This window comes from Psammomys obesus, unplaced genomic scaffold, assembly GCF_907164565.1.
Source record: "Psammomys obesus unplaced genomic scaffold, mPsaObe1.curated_primary_1811, whole genome shotgun sequence".
NCBI lineage: Eukaryota > Metazoa > Chordata > Mammalia > Rodentia > Muridae > Psammomys > Psammomys obesus.
Genome location: NW_026585895.1, coordinates 54,071,561 through 54,093,824, shown reverse-complemented (window position 1 = coordinate 54,093,824; position 22,264 = coordinate 54,071,561). Strand labels below are relative to the sequence as shown.

At 47.1% G+C, this 22,264-nt stretch overlaps 1 long non-coding RNA gene, 2 other non-coding genes and 1 pseudogene across 3 annotated transcripts; 1 reads left to right on the top strand and 3 right to left on the bottom strand.

The window, feature by feature from the left end:
* Positions 1-12: 12 nt before the first annotated feature.
* Positions 13-2,933, bottom strand: LOC129671441 (uncharacterized). The gene is made up of 4 exons (XR_008719353.1): positions 2,745-2,933; positions 2,260-2,312; positions 818-873; positions 13-438 (listed from the first exon to the last, which is right to left on the bottom strand). It is a non-coding gene; the product is annotated as an uncharacterized LOC129671441 (long non-coding RNA).
* Positions 616-755, bottom strand: LOC129671833 (small nucleolar RNA SNORA43). The gene has a single exon (XR_008719421.1). It is a non-coding gene; the product is annotated as a small nucleolar RNA SNORA43 (small nucleolar RNA).
* Positions 2,077-2,209, bottom strand: LOC129671844 (small nucleolar RNA SNORA17). The gene has a single exon (XR_008719432.1). It is a non-coding gene; the product is annotated as a small nucleolar RNA SNORA17 (small nucleolar RNA).
* A 3,807-nt stretch (positions 2,934-6,740) lies between the features above and the next one.
* Positions 6,741-9,499, top strand: LOC129671124 (uncharacterized; annotated as a pseudogene).
* The last annotated feature ends 12,765 nt before the right edge of the window (positions 9,500-22,264 follow it).

Below are 22,264 nucleotides of genomic sequence, written 5' to 3'. Positions count from 1 at the left end.
AAGATTCCAGTCTTAAGAACTAACAAGTTTATTTGTGCCACAGCATCTACAGCCAGCCCCTCTTCCCCCCAGTTATCTCGTTTTCAAGACAGGGCTTCTCTCCAACAGTCTTGGAACTTGCCTTGTAAATCAGGCTGGCTCACTATCACTGTCTGGCTCACAATTAAGGGTCCTCCACCCCTGGTGCCGCTACCAGACCTCAGATCACCAGTTTTGCCAAGTACAATTAAAGGCAAGCCAAATGCAGTTCATAATTTATGATGTGGGCTACCAGGATGAGAAGCGTAGAGCTGCCCAAAGTTCTATATGGGTGGTCGCTGTATGCAGGTCGCTGGTGAGGTCAGAGGCCACACGTGGCCCATGGCTTAAAATTACACCTGCATCTGTCCTGATGAGCCACAGCCAAGAGGTAGGCCTTATTCTTCCTCGCTTCTGGATCTGTAAGATGAAAAGGATGGATAGTTTCTTGTATTTTCCTGCCCCTCTGAAAACCCAGTCTCTACATCCCTCCAACTCCAATGTTCTACCTGGCTAACATGCTGACCACAAACTTTTGGTGAGTCCTTGGGGTCTGGCTAACAGCATCAAAGCTAAACCACCTCACCGTGGCTCTGCAAATGTCAGGCTATAAACCATTCTTAGTGCTCACTGGCTTCCGAACACTGAGCGTAGAAATAGCCACTTGCTCTTTGCCCCACTGTCACAGGCACAGCTGAGCAGCGCTGTGCCCGTGGTGCTGACGGATCTAAGACAGCATCTTCAGGGCAGCCACTCATCCCACGTGAGCATGCTCCAGTGGAGCCAGCCCACCTCTTACCTCAGCTGGGCCACTGCTGGGCGTTCAGAGTAAGCGGAGCTTAGCCACCAACTTTCCTGTACAAGAAAAGAAAACAATCAGTGCAAGTCCTCCCAATCCACTAGCCCTGTGCTCCCAGAGCCTCTGGAGGCCTGGAGGGGCAGGCAGCAATCCCTTTAATATTTGCGAGTCCCACCCCAGTGCTTTAATGTATCCCCACACTGCCAGCTCCATTGCACAAACTCAGGCTGCTAACTATAGCATTGTTTTTCTGACTAATACATTGAAAAGTAGGGAGTGCACCATGGAGAGACTGGACAAGCGGGTCATTTATGTTCAGGGTGGGAAAACCTAAGACCTCATCTCAGTTGACCTCAACCACAGGTAAACTAGTAAAGTTACACTTTACACCAGAGGGCAGCCACCATTGTCACTGTTAGTTGTCATTCCCCCCTGACCTGTGCTGCCAGGAATGGAGACCAAGGCCTACAGGCCATGCAAGCACCTTACCACCACTGTACTCAAGCCCTGGCAAGTGAGGGCCACAGGATACATAGCTGGCCTGCCTGGTACCAGGCAGCAACCAGTGCTAGGGATAGTTTGAAAAGCCCCACATCAAGATAGCTAGCCAGAGAGAAACCCCATCTCAAACTCCACTTCCCCAAAAACCCTCTTGGTTACGGCTGGAGATGGGTCTCATCTCCAGGAGACTTGGTTAGGAGCACTGGCTGTTCTTCCAGAGGCCCCGAGTTCATTTCCCAGCACCCACATGGTAGCTCACAACCATCTATAACATGATCTGATGGTCTCTTCTGGTGTGCAAGTGTATGTGCAGAGCAGCCATACTTATGACAAAACAACGCTTTCCGGTTATGGACTATGGCAATAGAATCCCTAAGTCAGATGCCATCACTGTTCACATCCACTGTATTTTTAAAAAGATTTTACTTATCATGTATACAATGTTCTGTGGCATGTACAGCTGCACACCAGAACTCAGATGGCTGTGAGTCACCATGTGGTTGCTGGGAGTTGAACTCAGGCCCTTTGGAAGAGCAGCCAGTGCTCTTAGCCTCTGAGCCACCTCTCCAGGACCCACAGCCCAGGCTGGTGAGTAGCCAGGATTAATAAACATGTGCTGCAATGTTCTGCTTCCCAGGAAGCAAATCAAGTTATCTGAAACCTGCTTTTCACAGGCCACCCCCTCTACGGGGTTTGTGGGTGCCATCAAATGCCCTATGCCAGTCAGCAACGTGGAGGTTCCACCTCCAGCTTCAGACAGTGTTAGGCTACTAATCATTCAGATGTTCACAAATTAGAACACTGAGCGTAGACATAGCCTCTTCTCCTCTCTGCCACCTACTGACACACATGTGACACAGCAGCCACACCTGCAACGCCTCTAGGGGCAGGATGGTGATGAACCGAGTGCCTTACTGTTACGCTGAATCTTAGTAACTTACCCAAGATCCCCAACACGTCCTCACGGGTGCATAACTTCCAGCAGACAAACTCCCTAGAGAAGGAAAACAACCATTCTGCACACACTTTGGCAAGATCACTGGGGATTTCACCAGGCTTGTATTATATTCCAATGGGCCCACAATGATTTGTTCTCCTTGGTAAGGCTTTCTGCAAATAAAACATACACCACTCTCCCTCGCACTGAACAGACAGGATACTGTCTCGGGTCTGCGTCATCTCAAGCTGGCTATTTAGAGTGGTTCGGAATAGCTCTCTTCGATCAGGATCTCTCCATCTCCTACATGGGCCTGCAGCAAACGTCGACTTCACCTGGTGTTCCTTAACGAGGAAGGAGAGACGGGTCTGGGGCCCCAGCCAGTAATGACCTCATCCCTAGGTTTCCTGCTTCACTAGCCCAAACCAGAGCCTTCTGGGGGTGGTCTACCCGGCCCTCGGACACAGCACCAACTGCCCTTCCTCTTACCACGTTTAGTCTGCTGCACATATTAGGGCAACAAAGCCCTCAGGGAAAGCACGGGACATCTTTTTTACGACAGCCAGCACGAGACGGAGTCTTCCCGCCAGCAAGCAGAGTTACGTAGGGTCATCCGCGGTGTCCCAGGTCAACAAGGGAAGAGACAAAGACAGCAACCAGCACGCCGCCATGGCCGCCAAGAGGGCGAGCACAGCCACGCCACGTCCTTTATAGCAGCGCCTACGGCAGCCCGAGAGGGCCTTTCTCAGTCCTCCGGCTGCAGCGCCCTCTCGTGGTCCCTCCGCTCCTCGCCAGAGCTCCTAATTTTAGCCCAGCTCTTGGGACTCTACCGTCTGATCCTAGATCCCACCTCGCCAAGTGGATCTTAAGGACATATTTACCGTGTTGCCAAGCTCACAGGACCTTTCAAACTACCCATGGAGTCGTCTTTTTTTTTTTTTTTTTTTGGTTGGAGCTTTGCTCTCCAGGTACTTGCTTATGCCAAAGCTTCTATGCAAAGAGGAAAGGCCACCTCTGACTGACCAGTATTCAGGGGCCAAGGAGGTGACCATTTACTTCCTCTTTTACAACAAAGCTTTGGGAATGGGCCAGGAAGGAGCTTCTGGGAGATCGTGGCTCCCAGATGCTTCTGACCAGCCTCACCTTGAGGACTGTGTGTGGATGTGAGGTGCACAGCAGCTTCTTGAAAGTCGACTGTCCTCTGCTTTAGTGCTAAAAGACACACAATATTCAGATGACTAGCTGTGATCTGTTTGTTCTATACAAGTACACATTACTCATCTAATGAGTCCTGAAACTGATGAGGCCTTTCTGGTGATGGGAGTGAATTGTGGGCCTGGGGACATATCAGTGAGCACTCTCCTGCTACCTTGGGCCAGGCCAGCCACACTTGCTGATGCTACCAAATTACTGAATCCTTCCTTTGCCTCCCTGCTGCCCTTTCCTTCCTGGTTTCTGATATAGTGTTTTATGTAGGCTACCTTCACACTTGCTCTGTAGTTGAAGATGACTTGAACTTCTGATCCTTCTGCCTCTAACTTCCAAGTGCTGGGTTAGAGGCATGAACTATCATGCATGGCCCAAAGCCTGGAATCTTTACAGTAGGTAAAGTATGGGGTCCATCTTCACTCCCTGAAGAGGATTGAGATCTCAGGAGTAAGAAATGTTCCCTAGTCACACAATTACAACTCTGGGTCTAGTAGGGGGCCCTGGATGTGTGTCTGGGCAGCAGAGGTCAGAAGGAAGCTCACTTGACCTGTTGAGCATTGACCAGGACCATCAGTGTGAACTATTTTGCCAACATATCTGGAAGGAACAACAACAGGTGAGGCTTCTTAATCCACTCCTGCCCTAAGGCCAGGAAGATTCTGGTGCCCACCATATCATTGGCTCTAGTATTTGTGGCTGGGCTAGATCCATGCCAGAAGAGGTTCCTGGATTGGTCCTGAGCTACAGACAAGTCTGCAGCCACCTGCAGATGACAGAGGCAGAAGAAGCAACTGCAGGAGCACCATCAACAGCCGTGTAGCCAGTCCAGAACCAGCTCTGACAGTGACTGCAGGCAGAGCAGTAGCGCTGGCCAGGACAGCACGAGGCTGGCTGTTAACCCTGCATCTAGAGCCAGCTCCATAGCCACCTGCAGCAGTGGAGCTGTGCTGACCCAGGCGTCTACCCCAACTGCGACAGAAGGAGAAGCGGCTGGACCTCTGCTCCCAACCCACCCTCACCACAGAGTCCTTTCAGAGCTGCAACACCTACTGCAACTCTAGAACCTGCTCACAGTCCTAGAGACCCAGCAAGAGACTCCGAGCTACCAGAAGCTGCAGAAGCACATCTAGTTCCAGCTTTTGAGCTAGACACAGTCCTGGAGGCCTCTCAGGAGCCAGAGCTGTCTGAACAGAGCCAACTCCAGTCAGAGAGCAGTGGCAGGTGAAAGCCAGAGCAGCCTGCCCCGCAGAGTCCCACCCTACACCACAGTTTGAAGAGCTGGTCCCTTCTCTGTGTCTCCAAGTGTTTGACAAATCATCGATGCACCTGCTTTAGGTGTGTGGGAAGAATTCACTCTGGCCAGCTGGCTTAGGCTCCTATTTTCTGAAGAGTTTTGAATTACAAAACTCTTTCCTTGTCATAAGATGTATTATTTTGGTTCTCCATGTCATAGAACCAACAAGATATAGACATAAAGATACTCGGTGGGTAAATATTATCTGTCTATTATATAGGTAGATTTATACAGTTGAGGGATTGAGAAGAACTATTTCAAATAATTGGCTCTTAAGGTATGTAATGGCTGATCTTTTCAAATATTTCTTTATCTTTATTTTATGTGTATGGGCGTTTTGTGTGCATGTATGTATGTGTACCATGTATGTGCAGAACTCACGGAGGTCGGAAGAGGGTAACAGATGCCCTGGAACTGGAGTCTCAGGTGGTTGTGAAGTGTTCTGTGGGTGCTGGGAACCAAACCCAGGTCCTTTGAAAGAACAACCAGTGCTCTTAACTCTGGAGCCATTTTTCCAGTCCCCAGTGACAGTTGATCAGATAGGTTGTGGGGAGACATATCAGTGCAGTACTTTTCTGAGTATGTTTGCAGGGTGTTTCCTTATGAGGGTCCTGACCTGATCAATGTTTTCATCCATTAGTGGGTTCAAAATTGGAAGAGACTACTGGGAAAGATCCAGCTGTGGGGTATGGGGCTTCGTTGGAGGAACTGGCTCCCTAAGAAGGCATGCCTGTGAAAGATATATCTTGGCTCTAGCCCCCCCCCCCCATTCTCTCCTGGCCACTGGGAAAGGAGTAAAGTGCCAAATAAGCAGGGGTCCCCCAGCTGTTTCCCAGGGATTCACACAATCCATCGGGCCAGTTATTTGTTATTTAATAGATGATGATGTTAAAGCTTAGAGCTGAGCATGTCCAGGCCCAGGACTTGGTCTCAGGACTCCTCTGCCCCCACTGGGTTCTCTTTCTGCATCCTTAGACCAGAATCTCTCTCTGCATAGCAAAGATAGGAGTGAGAAGGCTACTTTCCCCACCTCAGTCAGCAGAGATAATCTAGCTTGCTGCCTCAGTGGCTCCACATCTCCTTAAGCTGACAATCAAGATTAATCAGCAAGGTTCTGGGGAGATGGCTCAGCAGTTAAAAGAACTTGCATCTCTTCAGAGGACTTGGGTTCAGCTCCCAGCACCCATATGCTGATAGGATGTCCTATCTGGCCTTCATGGATACCCACACCTATGTGGCATGCACGTGTGCGAGCTCGCGCGCGCGTGCGCGCGCGCACACACACACACACACACACGCACACACACACACACACACGTGCGCGCACACACACACACACAAAATCCTAAAAAAAGGATGAAGCAAAAAATGTTCAGTCATGCCTGTTTTTATCCAAATAACCCCTATAACCCCTCTTTAGAGGCTGAGTATATAGGTAACACTAAGTGTATCCTACAGATTTACAAACTGAGGAGACAAAAACATGAGTTAAAAAGGACAAAATTTCTTACCATACCCACAAAAGGTGAGGTGTATTTTGATTGGAAGCATGGTTGATAGCCTTCTCTGGAGGTTCTGCCCCTGGTCTGCAGACTCAGACCAGGCCCCAGCAGAGTAGCTCTTTTCTCTTCCTATGGTCTCCAGTCTCATGGTGTTTCTGTCCTGTCTTAGGAGGACTCGGAAGGCATGGAGACTTCACTCAGGGTACGAACTGAGGCCTGGTCTTAGACAAGCACCTCTTGGTTGTCCCTCAGGACCAGGGCTGGTCCTGGCTCCAGGGAGTGTGGGAGCCCAAGGGGCCCTTGTGTCATGCTCTTGGTGCCAGATTTCTAGGTGGGGCACCTCCCACCCTGGGAACCCTCTCACTGGACAAGGGTCCTCAGAAGTGCCAAAGGCAGCTTTGTGGTTAATTCACAAATTAGCTTCTCTATTCACATCCATCCAAACAAAACCACAATCTCCTGGACAGACGGGTGTGGACAATGACTTTGGTGTGGGTTGTGGAGAGTAGGATTCTGCTTCCAGAGCCACCCCGCCTGATAAGGAGCAGCAGCAGGAGCAGCAGGGAGGCTAGGAGCACAGAGCTGAACTGGGGCTATGCAGCTGCTCAGCAGACACTCGTTGTGGGGCTGGGTCTGCTGTCTGTGGTTGGAGCCATGATGCCTCCTCTGACTCCTGCTCGTGCTGAGCAGGTGACAGCCCTGGGAGGAGGGCTGGAGGTAGGAACTGGCTTCCAAGGTCACACCCTGACCAGGGTGAGTCTCAGACTTGCTGAAGGGAGCACAGATGATGTTGAAAAAGTACCTCTTTTATGTTCTTGGTGGGATCTTCTGGGTGGGAGTGGGTTTTGAACACGCATCCAAGGCCACAGTCATGCCCTTCTTTTCGCTATGGGCATTTAGAGGCTAAGACAATTTGGGTGGTGAGAGAGGCTTGCCAGAAGGTCCTGTCCTGGCTCTAGTCAGCACTGACACCCCAGGAGAGGCTTCTTTCCTCTCACTGTGGACTCTAGAGAAACTGTTAAAATATTCTTCCAGGCAAGTTGATTCCAGATTTGCATCCGATTCAAGGCCCCTGTGACTGTTGACCGAGTTCAGGAGATCACTGATGAGTACATTCCTTAGAGGGAGCGGCACAAGTTGGAGAGGCAGTCAGGGTCAGGAGTCTTGGGGCTTGTCCTGTGGAAGCACTGTGACTCTCGACAGTGAAGCAGATCATGCTCAGTTGGTGCAGTAGTGTTAGTCTCTGTCACCTCCTCAGCTGTGGCCATTCTGCCCTGTCCTGTCAGCAACCTCGTCCTCCAGATCACATTTCTCAGTTCTCTCTGGGTGGCTGGCTGTGCAGGGACTGTGGTCAGGGCTCATTCCAGAAAGTGTTTCTCCCAGGAGGCCTCTGCCCTGCTTGCCTGGTTCTATCTGCTGCTGGTGGTGGGGGATAACCATGACCACGACTCCTGCTTTTCCAGCATCTTGGACCCCTCCATCTTGCACTGAGATCCTACTGCTTTCTCCTCCTGCCTCTCACGCTTTTCCTGGCTCCTTTTCTCCTTTGCAAACATGTGCACTTGTGTCCTCCTACTCCAGCTTTTAGGAAAGTGGCACATAAACCTCTGGGCAGGAGACATGCCTATCCTGAATGGCAATAGAAAGACCCACTGCCTCCCATCACCTTTGAAAGGAACGGTATTGAGGAGCTGGAGTTCAGGATGAACCTGACATAAGTAGTCTCTGTGAACACAACCCTCTCTGCTGCTGCTAAACAATTCCAAGCCTTGCTCTGCACATACTGCCTGACCTTAGGTAGTCACTGAGGGAAATGACATCCTTTTGTGTTGTCATGGCAACACACCAGGTGACCTCTGCAAGCTTGGGGCTGTCTTTCAGGACACTGAACTGAAATCATAAGGTCAGAGGTTCCCCCCTGCTGGGTTCTGTTCCAGTGCTGAATAGGATGAGAGATGTTTTTAGCACAGCATTGCTTGCTCTTGAGAAGCCAGCATGGGCCCCAGGATTAGGAGTCAAGAAGGACTGTGGGTGCCTTAGGGAGAGCCATACTTGGACCCTGCATTCTAGGAAACCCATTGGCTGTATTCAGTTCAAGTTGCCTCTGTATGAGGGAGAGGACCCTGGCACATTCTTTACCTGTAAGTATCTAGGTTCCAGTTCTTTTTTGTTTGTTTGTTTTTGAGACAGGGTTTCAATATGTAATAGTCTTGGCTGTTCTGGACTTCCTTCGTATACCAGGCTGGCCTTGAACTCACAGAGATCTGCCTGCCTCTGTCTTCCAGGTGCTGGAATTAAAGGTGTGCACCACCATGCCTGGTTAGGTTCCAATTCTTATTCAGTAAAGGCCCGGTGGGAGATCTGCTGCCCATATAGCTGTGTTGCCCACAGGGTGGAGGCATGTCACTTACGTCCATTTTCTGCCATCGCCTCCTTCAGGGGCAGAATGAACTATCAGCACTACCAGATCATGATGCTCATGGGTGTGTTCTAGCTCTTTCTGTGTCTGAGCAAGGGGACAGACATGGTCCAGGCCCATGTCTTTCTGTCTGGCTTGCTTCATAACCCCCAGCCCGGAGAGTCAGTTCTGCACTTTTTGTTTGCTGTGTTGGGTTGCAAGTTCTCGGTCATCTCATTTTCTGCTTTCACATTATCTATCATTGTGCTTGAATCTTGGGTCCATTTTCCTCTATCCAGCACCTCATTGTTTCATGCACCCCTGGCCCAGTCAGTCTTTGACATGGTTCTCGTTCAGTCTAATGCCTGGTGTTCCACGTTAAAGGCAGGCTGATTCCTGCCTGAGAGCTTCCTCCTGGCTGTCCTCTGGTGTGGGCAGGGGAGATACTGCACTTGGGTGCTTCTGGGACAACCCCTCCAGTAATCCCAGTGCCTGTGGCCCTTGGGAGGGCTGCCTGCTTCCAGCCCGGAGTGAGGCTCCTCTCTTCTCCATGTGGAGGTCCCAGCCTCCTGCTGCTCACCCTCACTCTATCTGTCCTGTAAGCCGCACCCTGAAAAAAGACCTAGATGCTCTGAAGATCTTCATGACGTTTGTGAGGAGTAAAATGGGGGAAACAGCCAAGATGAAGGAGCCTCCCCAGGCCGGTAACGAAAAGGGTTTTCCCTTATTTCCTTCCCATTGCTTCTTAAGTTCTCTGTCAGAGCGACTGCAGAAAGCCCTTCTAACCCCTTATCCTCTTCCTGGGTCTGCAGAAGCTTGTGAGTTGGCCAGAGATTCCTAATGCTGGAGCGCTGCAGTCTTCAGAGTGGGAAACCTCCCTGCTCTTTCCACCCTGGACAGAATACTCTGTGCCAAGAAAGGAGAAGGCAGGGACCAGGGCCTACATCTCTTCCCAACAGGCCTCTGGCCTTAAATAAAACTGGTCAGTGTCCCCTGGCCACCTGTGTCATTAAGAGCAGGGCTTAACTTTTTTCAACTTTACATTTTATTTATTTATTTACTTGAATTCATTTTCCCATGTGTGGGTGCATATGTACTGTGTGTGTGCACATGTAGAGGCCAAAGGCCAACTCTGGGCATTGTTTTTTAGTTGCTATCCACTTTAAAAATGGCTGATTTTGTTTTTCTTTTATGTGTCTGTATGAATGCACGCTACATGGATATGGGTGCCCACAGAGGTCAGAAGAGCATGTCAGCTCCACAGGAGCTGGAATCCCAGGTAGTTGTGAGTTGCTTGATATGGATGCTAGGGATCAAGCTGGTGTTCTCTGCAAGAGCAGAGCTGAGTCCAGCCATCTCTTCAGTGCCCACTTTATTTTCTGAGACAGGGGCTCTCATTGATCTGGAGCTCACCAGTTTGACTTAACTTTCTGGGTAGCAAGCCTCAGGGATCCTCTATCTCTGTCACTCTAATGTTTGGACCAGGAGTGCCTGCAACCATGCCTGGCTGTTTATGCACAGTCTGGGGATGGAGTGCAGGTCCCCATGCTTGTAAGCAAGGATTTCCTGACTGGAACATTTCCTCAGCCTCTCAGGCTTCAGTTTTTAAAGTGTAGACACACACTCAAGTGTGAACAAGATCATTAGGAAGAAAGGGCTTTCTTTCACATTCTTAGGTCTGCATACAAGGCCACAGCATACAAGGCCACATGGCTCAGCAGTGGGCAGCCTGGAAGATGGAGAGAGGAATGGGGTTGGAACCTGCATAGTTGCTAGCAAGAGAAGCAAAAGGTGATCAGGGTCCCAGGGAGGTGGGTGGAGGTGGCTAGTGTGGGTCATTGTAGAGCCTGGGCTCTTGGGATGTCCCTAGTGGACTGGCACATGGTGATGGATGGTGGCCAAGATATGAGGTCACTGAAGAGGGTGGGTGTGGGCTCTGGGTACGTGGAAGACAGGGCTTTCAGATGAGGAATTAGTGAACATTGGAGAATGTGACCATCTGAGGACAGGTTACGAAAGACCCGAACTACCAAAATATAAAGCAACAAGTAAACACAAACACAAAGAAACATATACAGAACCCTAAACGTAGAGTATATAAGAAAACATAAGCAACAAACAAACAAACAAACAAACAACAAAACAAAAAACATAAGGCAGATTGTGTCTGAGCCGGATTCAAGGGGAAAGAAATGGAGTCCATTTTCCCATGGGGAAGTTCCCATAAGTGCTGTCTAGTTGTTCCATATACTGAAGCCTTTTCTCTGAGCACAGCTATTTGCTTCAGAGTATACTCAGCTCCTTCTGACCACCTCAGAGATTCATTTGTTTTCTCCTCTTATCTCCTTTCTTAATTTTGTCCCTCTGTGGTAGTCCCTAATACCTAACAGCTATGCCATAAAAAGATCAGGCCACAGGCCAGACTGTTTACAGACTAAGAGTCCTGCCTGGGGCCTTCCCTGGTGGAGGGTTGTTGCTGACAGGGTGGCCTGCGGAACTGATAAAGCAAGGGGAGGGAGGAGCGAGTCGGAGATGGTCAGGGGTCTAGCAGCTCTGACTGACTAGCAACCTCATGCTTCTTTATTTGTACAGGTCTCACAGAACAAAGACTAATGATTATCCAAAAGTCCAGATTATGATTTGATTTTTCATTGCATGTCAGGGTTACAAGTTCAGTCACAATTAGAAAATACAAACAGAACAGTTATTATTATTATTAGCTCTTTAACTCCAATTTAAGGAATCTAAAGAATGTCTCCTCCAAAGCAAACACAGCTATTATATGACAATCTCCTTTTAGGCTGGCAGTACTTGCGGTTTAAAGCACTCCAGACAAACAGAAAATAACTGAACTGGTCTTTTATTATGAATAATAAAAACTAATACCTAACTCTTTTTACTATATGTTTCATCATCTACACTATAAAGTAGAAGAAGTTTATTTTAGCCAACCTGTGTGATTTACTGAGCTCTATTCCTCCAGGGGTGTACCTTTATGACCTCTATCTTTAAACTACATTTTCAGAGAGCTCTGAGCATATAATAGAAAGACCTTGAATCTGTAACCTTTTCTTCTGGTCAGTAAGAGTTTGTCAATTGTCTCTGTTTTCCCTGCACCAATTATACTGTTTGAGTTTGGTCAGGGGCAGATACCCCAAGAAGATTCTGGAGTAATGGCCTCATCTAGCTATGTACTTATCTAGGCTTAATGATACTCAGGGCATAAGGAAGACTTTCAAATAGTGGTTAGATAAAGCTAATTGTATGGGTTTTTTTTTTTTCTAAAAAGACTCAGACATAGTTTTGTCTGGAAAAGACATAAGATAAATCACAATGCAAGTCCCTAAGAATGCAACATTCAGAGACCAAACCCCAAAAGTTAGAAATAGAAGGGCGGCAATTGTAGCAATCCACTCAGCTTTGCTGGAACTGTGTCGAGGAGCTTTATGACTCTCACCATTTCAAGTGGATATGGTCGTGCCACAGTCCCTTGTAACTAGACCAGCTAAAACTAGTGGAGCTTGGAATGGCCACACACATGATCTCTATGTAGTCCAGGCTGACACTGAACTCTTGATCCTCTTGCCTCTACATTCTGAGATTGTAGGCATGTGCCACCACACCTGGCCTGTAACTTCTTCTTTTTTTTTTTTTAATTTTTATTTTTCTTTTTAGTTACAATTTGTTAACTCTGTGTCCCAGCTGTATCCCGCTCCCTCATTCCCTCCCCCTCCCTAACTCCCTCCCTGGTCTCCTCCCTGCCCCTTTCCAAGTCCACTGATAGGGGAGGACCTCCTCCCCTTTCATTTGACCCTGTTTTATCAGGTATCTTCAAGGCTGGCTGCAAAGTCCTCCTCTGTGGCCTAACAGGACTGCTCCTCCCCTGGGGGGGGGGAGGTCAAAGAGCCTGCCCTTGAGATCCTGTTAGAAATAGTCCTTGTTCCCCTTACTTTGGAAAACTACTTGGTTACTGAGCTACCACAGGCCACATCCGAGCAGAAGTTCTATGTTATATCCATAGATGGTCCTTGGTTGAGTGTCAGTCTCAGAAAAGACCCTGTGCCCGGATATATTTGGTACTTGTAGAGCTCCTATCCTTTCCCCATCATACTAACTCCCTTTCTTTCATATGATTCCCTGCACTCTGCCAAGGTTTGGTTATGAGTCTTAGTGTCTGCTTTGAAACACTGCTAGGTAGAGTCTTTCAGATGCCTTTTGCGGTAGGGCCTGTAACTTCTATTGGGACTCAAATCCCTCAAGATCAAACAGTAAAACAAAGACAAAGGTGGGAGTCATTATGCAAAAAATCCTCATCCCATAATATGTCCTCATCAATATCCCAGAATTAACACACATGTGACATGGTCAGTAGAACCATAGCGGATAGCTTTTAGCAGACTTCAACATCACTAATCTTGGAGGCCACAGAGCAGGGCTGTGTCTCTTAGCCTCTCACTAGCCTTGCTGTAAGATAACACTTCTGACTTGTGGGTTCTTAGGACAGTTTCTAGATTTAGTGTACAGATACTCAAAGGCTGCTTTTGCTCAAAACACAGTCTTAGCTAGTCTTTGTACTAGGTTTTTCATATCTGCTTTCTTAACATGTGGGTTGATCCCTTGGAATTGACATTACAGACTGTTGTGAGCTGCCATGTGGGTGCTGGGAATTGAATCCCAGTCCTTCAAAAGAGAAGACAGTGCTCTTAACCACTGAGCCATCTCTCCAGCCCCCTAGGTGGTATTTTCATGGACATGTTGGTCATTGAAAGCTATGTTTTGGCATTGGGGGATGGGTTCATGGACATGCAAGCATGAGAGCCTGAATTTGGAGTCCCGAAACCCACCTAGAAACCTGAGCATGGTGGTGTGTGTCTGGTGTGGACTACATGACGATGCCCACTGCTGCTTGACGTTGCAGATCACAGCTCTTCAGCATCCTTTTGTTTACATTCGTGATGATTCTCACTGTGCGTATTGGGAGTTTCCTTATGCTTCTTTCCTTTGGGAGATTTTGTATGGGCTTTGGTAGAGGATGTGAATGTATACAGTGGAAATCTCTCTAAACAAAATAATTCTTTGGGAAAGCCTCCACCACTGTGAAACCACACAGCATGATAAATCTGTCTACTCCCACACAAGAATTCCCTTTGTACCCTCCTGTTTGCACCAAGAATGGAAAGTTAAAGATTTATTAACTGAAAGATAATGCCAGAAATTCTTGGGTATATCTAGTCCCAAGGATGAAAGCACACAATTAAAAGAAATAATTGGCTCAGACCCAGAGTCTGAGGCTTTGGCAGTTGAGGGCAAGAGTTCAGTTAGCTAGTAAATACAGAACAGTGCCCATGATTGATTCCCTGGATATATGACTTACAGGATGACTAGGAAGTCTGGTGTGCCCCACAAGGAGCAGATTCAATTAAGAAGTTAGACTGCTTGATCCCTCTCTGCAGTATACAGTCACATACGTCGAGGGTGATGTGACATAATGGAAAAACAGTAAGATATCAGGACCTTCCCTTTGGGTAACGTATGAGGAGAACAGGCCCATATTGTAAGACTAAGGCACACAGGAACACAATTAGGAAACAGCTCAATTCTTAGTGCGTTACATGGTGCAAACACTGCATCGTGCCCCTGGAGGAATGAAAATTGCTTCTTGGGACTCAATGTCTGTCACCTCCTGATAGCAAAGGCTGACCACAAAGGTTAAGAGTGTGCAGGAGGAAATGTAAAGGGCATCTGGTAGGCTTGTTGACCCTAGAAAATAATATGCACTTAGATGCTCACTGAAATTTTGCTTCAAAGAAAAATATTGCAATAAAGTTGATGGCCTCTTTCATTCTGGATTTTAAAAAACAGGGTCAAATTAGGTTAAAAACCAGTCTGTGTAAAGATCATATATTTCTTGGAATCATTAAGTCTGCTTTCAAATTACCTTGGCTAAGCTATTATGCAATTGTGGAATAGAAAAGGTGTAGCCTTTCTTCAGTCAACACCAGCTATCCTGATTCACCTTCCCTGGCTGACTCCACTCCCCCACCCCCTTTTGGACCTGCTGGAGCTGGAGCATGAGCATGGAATAGCATCTATTCCCCCAGCACACGGGGTGGGGAGGTTAAGAGCTCAGCGGCCAGCTAGTCTAAAAGTGGGGGAGCTCCAGGTTCAGTGAGAGCTCTGATTCGAAAACCAAGGTAGTGAGTGATTGAGGAAGATATCTGACGTGGACGTCTGGCTTTCGGATGCACGCAAACACACCTCCGCTGCCTCCCCGCCTCTCCTCTCCAGCTCTTCCTCCAACTGTGAGCCGGAGCTTAGTGTCCCTGGCCTATAATCACAGTGCTGGGGAGATGGAGACAGATGGATGCCTGGGCTTGCTGGACAGCCGGCCTTGCCCAGTTGGTGAGCTCTAGGTTCATTGAGAAATCCTGTCTTAAAAAAATAAGGCGGGATAGTAGCTGAGGAAAACACCTGATGTTGCTGTCTGCTCTCTGAATGCATTCAGCCTTGTGTGTGTGCACCCACTCATGCACATGTACATGGACGCCACACCACACACACACACACACACACACACACACACACACACACACACAGTGATGTTTTACTTAAGACAAGCATTCTGTGAACCTGCCTGTGCTTCTTAGACATGGTACCCATTTGTTCCACCCCATCTTTGGTTTCAGCAGCTCAAGAACTCACAGCTTGACCTCAGATTCCAAATCTAAGTCCAGGATGCAAAGCAATAATCATGACATGCAGAGGGGCTCAGCAGCTCCAGGGAAAGCTGACCATCATCAGCCTGTAGACCTCCAGCAAGGATGCCTGCACACAAAAAGAAGGGCACCTTTTGAAATCATGCCCTGACCAATGGGAAATAACCAATGAAGCTTGCCCTTCCTCTGTTGAGTGGGGTAGTCTGATCACCTCTTTGGGTCATGTTAGCTCCTTTCTGCCTCTGGGCTAAAGTCTTAGTAAAGCCTTGCTCATCTTGTTCACATTTGGATTGGTCTCATTTCTATTGTTTTTAGGCTGAAAGATCACATCTGTCTTATCTGGAATCAATTTCTACCATTATCTTGGATTTTGTGTTCAAACCTGATACCTTGGTGATGTTTCCGTTAAAATACAAATACCATCGGGCATGGTAGCACATACCTTTAATCCCAGCACTTGGGAAGCAGAGGCAGGTGGATCTCTGTGAGTTTGAGGCCATCCTGGTGTACAAAGGAGTTACAGGACAGCCAGGGATACACAGAGAAACCCTGTCTTAAAAAAGCAAAAGCATCCAACCAAACAACCAAAAACTCCACACAAAATACCACTTTTTCCTCAAAGCTGCTGTCTGTCTTATTATATTTGCCATTTCCTCATGGCACTTATCTCCTTTTGAAATAATGTATAATTATATGAATCAGTGTTCAGTCAGCAGACACAAGGATACAATAGGCTTGACAGGAATAGTTAATATAATGAACAACATTATATTAATAACATAAGAGTAAGAACAACTCTAAGGAACAGCTCGGGCTGCAGGGGATGGTTTGGGGGTGGGACACCCTCCACAAGGCTGAGCTCAGATCTGCTGGGAGAAGGTATGGCTGTGGCCCAGGGTTAAAGTTGGGTTGCCTGGGTCAAGAGCTGATCAAGGTTAGGACAGAGGGTAGCAAGGAGGGAGACGCAGGATGGCCATGCAAACAGAAGCCTTCAAGACAGGGGTGGGCTGGGGCCAGGAAATCACTGGGAATACACTCACAGGTTCCACTGACTCTGTCAGTAAAAAAGTGACTCATAGCTACCCACTGAGTACATTGCAAACAAGTGCCCTCTTCATTACAGTTTAATCATCAGCTAGACTGTAAGTGGAGGAGAAATAAATGGAAGCCCTCTAGAGCTGGGGAAGAAGGCTCTGTGGTGGCTAATCTTGGCTGTCAGCTTGACTGACCTGGGAAGACAGAACCTCAACTGAAAAATTTCTTCCATCAGAATGGCATGTGGGCACATCTTAAGACATTTTCTTGACTGCCAATTGATGTAAGTGGTCCAGCCCATTGTGGGTGATACCACCCATAGGCAGGTGGATCTGAGCTGAGAGGTTAGATGCTTGATCCTCTAGAAGACTTGCGTTTGTTCCCAGCACCACGCAGCTCCAGCTCCAGGGGATCTGACACTTTCTTTTGGCTTCCCTGGGCACTCTGCTCATGCATACGGTTATATACACCCCCACCCCTCCCCCACACTCAGCCCTCCCCTCACTCTCACTCACATATAAACAAAGTGCACCTTTAAAATACATTCATGGGGATGGAGAGATGGCTCCGTGGTTAGGAACACTGACTGCTCCTGCAGAGGACCCGGGTTTGATCATCAGCACCCACTTGGTGGCTCACATCTGTCTACAACTTCAGGTTCAGGGGATTGAATCCTTTCTTGACCTCCGAAGGTACCAGTCATGCACGTGGCATACAGACATACACTCAGGCCAAATAATCATACACACAATAAAGTAATAATACAAATATGAAAATTTATGCTCATTCTTATTTTACTTTTTTCTCCAATGGCCTGAAAATTTTTATTTAGCTTCACCAAATATTGGAAATAGAAAAAGATGGATTCTGAAGAATTTTGCAAATAAATTTCCCAGTGTCTACTAACAAATGTTATAAGTTAATAGCTAAGCAGTTATAAACTATGAACATTCACCACGATGACTATAATGAATCAGAAACAAGCAAAGAAAGACATGGAACTATTACTCACAACAGCATTATCACAATATATTTTCTTTAAAATTTTAACATTGACTTATCACTTCAAAAGATATACAGCATTTCTGTTATATTTACAAATTTAACCTTAAACATCTTTTAAAATCTTGAAAAAATTTTAAGCAGCCTGAAAACACTTAGCAAAGTTTTAAGTCTACATAATGGAATGCTATTCACTCCAGTATAAATTTTCGTCTTAGAGAAGGTGGCTGTGAACACTCATTATCTTAGCACACGCATAGACTCTGCTGACCCTCCCTCTGAACTGTAATTGGAACGTTCCTGCAATTGTGCTTTGCTACAGTGGGGAGAAGCTGCGGAGACCCAGGGAGGGGTGGGAAGAGCATGCACACCATCACAAGACTCAGGTGACCTAACTCCGTTAGTCAATCTGAGGCGGAGCTTACTTTATACTGAAGACTTCAATCCTGGGTTACGAGGTGTACAAACAAGACAGACAGGAGAGGAAGACGGCTTTGTTCTGACTTTCCTTTGTTTACACGGAAACGAGGATCCAGTTAATGTAATGGGCTGTTGGGTGTGCAATCATACCAGTAACACATCTGATATTTAGAAAAAACAAAATCAGGGTATAGTTGAAATTTAAAGTGACAATGAACTCACTTAGAGTGGTGTGTGGTACCAAGGAAACTGTATATAAACAGAGAACGACTGTTTAATTAGTCCACCGCAGTCAGCTTTTTTGCTATTTTTTGATTAAGGTTTATGACCATCATTGAGTGGGTCTTATAAAAAACTATCAAAAACCATCTTTAGGGAGATGTCGTGACAAACAAATAAAGAGGCAGCGGGGTGCTACAGGAACCTCTGCTCCTGCCGACACAGCACCTAACTGTGACACTGAGCGGATCTGAGGCACCAGGACCCCGGTAAAGAGCTACTAATGTTGATCACTGCTGCCGACCAGCCAACACAACGTTCAAGAAACAGGGTGTATCAGTGGGTAAGAGAAAGGACTAAACACTACATGTCTACGTGAAATTAAATAAAACAAACTTTCAATGTATACACAATACAGTTTATATCTTTAGGGATCTCTAAACTAAAAGCTATGCTATTATATATGTCCATGATACTATATTTTGCACAATAATTTATAGTTAGAAGATTTTCCCACAAAATACACAATTATGTAATTCACGTTGATAGTTTTTAAGAACACACGTTTAGGTGATATTCCATCAAAAGCACCATCTTCCAAACTTAACCTGCTGATGCTCCTAGTTTTTGACATGTTGAACAGTCACAGTTCAAGACCAGAGCCACCAGCTCAGAAAGCCAAGTGGTTTCTTGGATGTACATCACTGCAGACTGTGCCATAAAAAGGTTTAATACATGAAGACTGTTACAACAGCAGCCAGGCAAAGACCACTTTCCCCCTTCATCAAATGAAAACAGAATGTCTATTTTCCTTGAAGAAAAAAGGCAAAATCAGTGACTCTGGTCATCATCACACTGACATCTGAGTTCGTGGCTGGAGGCCAGCTATGAAAGGGGCAGGACAGAATGAGCCTGGTGCTTGGCACAGCTACTCTGCTTGTCACACCATCCAACATGGTCAATAAGTCTAATCACTGTGGAGAGGAAACAAATCTTATGGAAAGTAGCCTGGGTACAAAGACAGATACAGAGTCACTGGCAGATCGAGAAAGCCATTGTAGCAGCCACCTGCACTGCTTCTGCTCACTGGAGGGAGGATGCAAAAAGCGAGGCGAGCTGGGTTTTATCACAGACCTTAGTGGCCCCGTGAGCCATACACAGAGGGTAGGTTGACCCTGTCCCATGCTCCCCTTTCAGCTACACAGCAGGGTGATGAAAAAACACAAAGAAAAGCTGGTTTGTTACTAATGTTATTCTGTTACCTGTACCTGCGGGTTGTGCCCTGGCATTTCTCCACAACCTTTTCTTGATCACTGGGCAGCTGGTGTGGGTCAGGATGAAGAAAGTACCTTGGAAATGACCTTTCTCCAGCCTTCTAATAACAATGTACACCCTACTCCCAATCTATATGTCTACAGCTGAACCTCTTTCTAAAGAGAAGATCAGCTAACTTAAAAGTAAAAAAGAAGTGCTTAGGAGTCAAAATATCAAAATTTTAATTGCGTATTTTAAATTAAGAACTCTGTTCATACCTTAAAGCATCTACTTTTTTTTCTTTTTGGCAATGAAAGCAGAGAAAAAATATTCAAATGTTCCAGACAACAATAAAAGTTGTATCTCCACATGGTTAGTGCAGTCTCATCTGGCCATAGATGCTAGAATGCAGTGGTTGTCCAATGGATTGTGATTTCCAAAGAAGCATGATATTACTTAGGTGGCAGCCTCAGAAAAGAAGAAGAGAAATTTTCTAGAAGGCCTACAGGGCCTTCTGAGAATTACACTATGCACAAAGTAGAAACTGCGGGACACACAGGGACAGAGTGGACCTTTCCCGACCATGTTCTGAAGCTGTTAACTGGGAGATTTGGCATTGATGGTGCTTGGGGTCAGTCTCTCCAGACTCAAGGGAGGTGTGAAGGCTGTGAGTCCCCAGCCCTTAGGCAGAATGGGAGGCAACAGAGCTCTCTGGGAAGCCATGCCAACATGGAGGAATGAGCAAAGAATTAAGGCAGATGTCCTTTTTTATTTTTATTTTCTGTAATGGCTGCTTGTCCCCAGAGGTGTGACGCAGATGGCTAGGTGGCGCCGGGTAACACCTGCTACCTGGCCTGGATGGCACGTTGTCCACACCAAGTGTTGAAAGCTACCAGCAGTTTCCTCAAAGCAGAGGCATATCTTACACCGAGGGCAAAGGGCAGTCTCTTCCTTTTCTTGGGGGATCTTGATAGAGCCATCTTAACAGGTATTTGGGTATTGAGTCCACTGGGCTTTACCGTATTCTGCTTCCCATTCTTGTAAAACTCCATCTATGTTGTAGTGGCGCCGATAATTTAGAAAAAAGCTTTTCACCTGAACAACTGACTTGTTTCCGGTTACATCTGAGATTGCCTGAAAATCTCGCCCGTATTTCCTCATGACTTGTATATGAGAAGCTGTGCTTCCAGAGTCCAGCATGTGCTGCATTTTAAAATAACCTCTGGAAGTCAGTAAGGCTCTATTCTACCATCAAACTTTTCTATTAATTAATTAACTAATTATTAATCAATTAACTAATAATTAATTAACTAATGAACTTTACATTCTAATCCCAGCTCCCTCCCTCCTCTCCTCCCAGCCCCATTCTCAGTCTCCCTCCTTTCCTCCCTCCATTTCCCCTCCCCTTCTCATTAGAGAAGGGAAAGGCCCCACCCATGTGTATCAGTTGGCACATCAAGTTGAAGCAGGACCAGGGGGGGTCCTCTCCCACGGAGGCCAGACAAGAAAACAGTTAGAGGAAAGGGGTCCAATGGCAGGCAACAGAGTCAGACACAGCCCCAGCTCCAAGAGTTAGGAGACCCACATGAAGGCCAAGCTGCGTATGTGCTGCACGTGTCGGGGCCGAGGTCCAGCCCATGCACGCTGTTTGGTTGGTGGCTCAATCTGCTGAGCCGCCATGGAGCCAGGTTATACTATATTCGTTGTATTCGTCCAGTTTTGCTTCCAAAAGATTCTGATGAGGTGACTAGACCAGCATGCCAAGGTTGTCTCACTGTGCCCTGCCAGTTTGGCACAGTCTAAGTCTGGCACTGCAGCCTGGTACTGGAGTCCCACCTGTATGACTCCACCATCACTGGACCAGCCTGAGCTAACTTCCCCCCAGGAGTTGCTGCCACTGTTCTGTTTGGGAGCCACTGCAGCCCAACTTATTCTGGTAGTTATTGAGGGCGGTGATAGTGACTGTTTTCCTCCCTTGCAGCGGCCCTGAGACTTCAGGGCCTTTCTCCACCACAGTGGGGCCAGGGTTTGGACAGAGACAGGCGGTATGTTCACACACACAGACTTACATATGTCTTACATGCTCACAGGTTCAAAGGTGCAAGAAGGTGCAGTTGCTTCATGGGATAAAGTCTGTGAGCAGATAGGAGGATGAAGAAAGGACCAGAGAACCATCAGGGGCTCAGTGAATGGCCTATCTTCTGGACCTTCACAAAATACTTGGAGGAAGAAAGAAGAGGTAGTTTTGGTAGATGGAGGCTTCCAGGACGTTATTGTGATATTAAATCAGGAAAAATATATCTTGCAGGTTAAGGGTTCTGTTTGCAGTTAAGACAGTTAAAAATATGTTCCTGTTTGTCTGACCCATCTACACCTAATGTTCTTGATCACTGTGGGAGGGAGGTGTGTGGGTATATAATACATCAGGATGTGTGCTTGCCTCTGATTGGGCGTGGGCGGGAAGTATGTAGGCAGGAAATATGTCAGGACATATGCTCGCACCTAGTTGGACCTGATAGAAAATATGGTGGCCTGTGGGGGTTACCTTTTTAAGCTGCTGCAAGGTGTGACTTGTGGCCATTTTCTGAGAACACAGAGATGGATCTGCTAGAGTCCATCCTTTCTGGTCAGTATTTAATTTAAGTTTGCTTCAAATCTGGCTTAAAATTTTGGACAGATGGGATTAACAGTTGTAAGTGCTGGGCTGAAGGCTGGGGGAAGCAGCCAGCAAGGTCTGCAGAATCCCTGAGTAGACAGAGGATGTAGGAACTAGGGCATTGGAGGGGAAGGGAAGAACTCAGCCCACAGTGGGGCACAGCGGCTGGGTCATGTCCGACTCCCAGGGAAGGGGTTTGGAGAGGAGCGGGACAAATATGTATAATGCTGGAAGGGCTTGGTGGGGGAGGTGTGGCAACTTTGATTTAGGAGGGAACAGGGGCTTTAGGGAGCACCTCAGGACC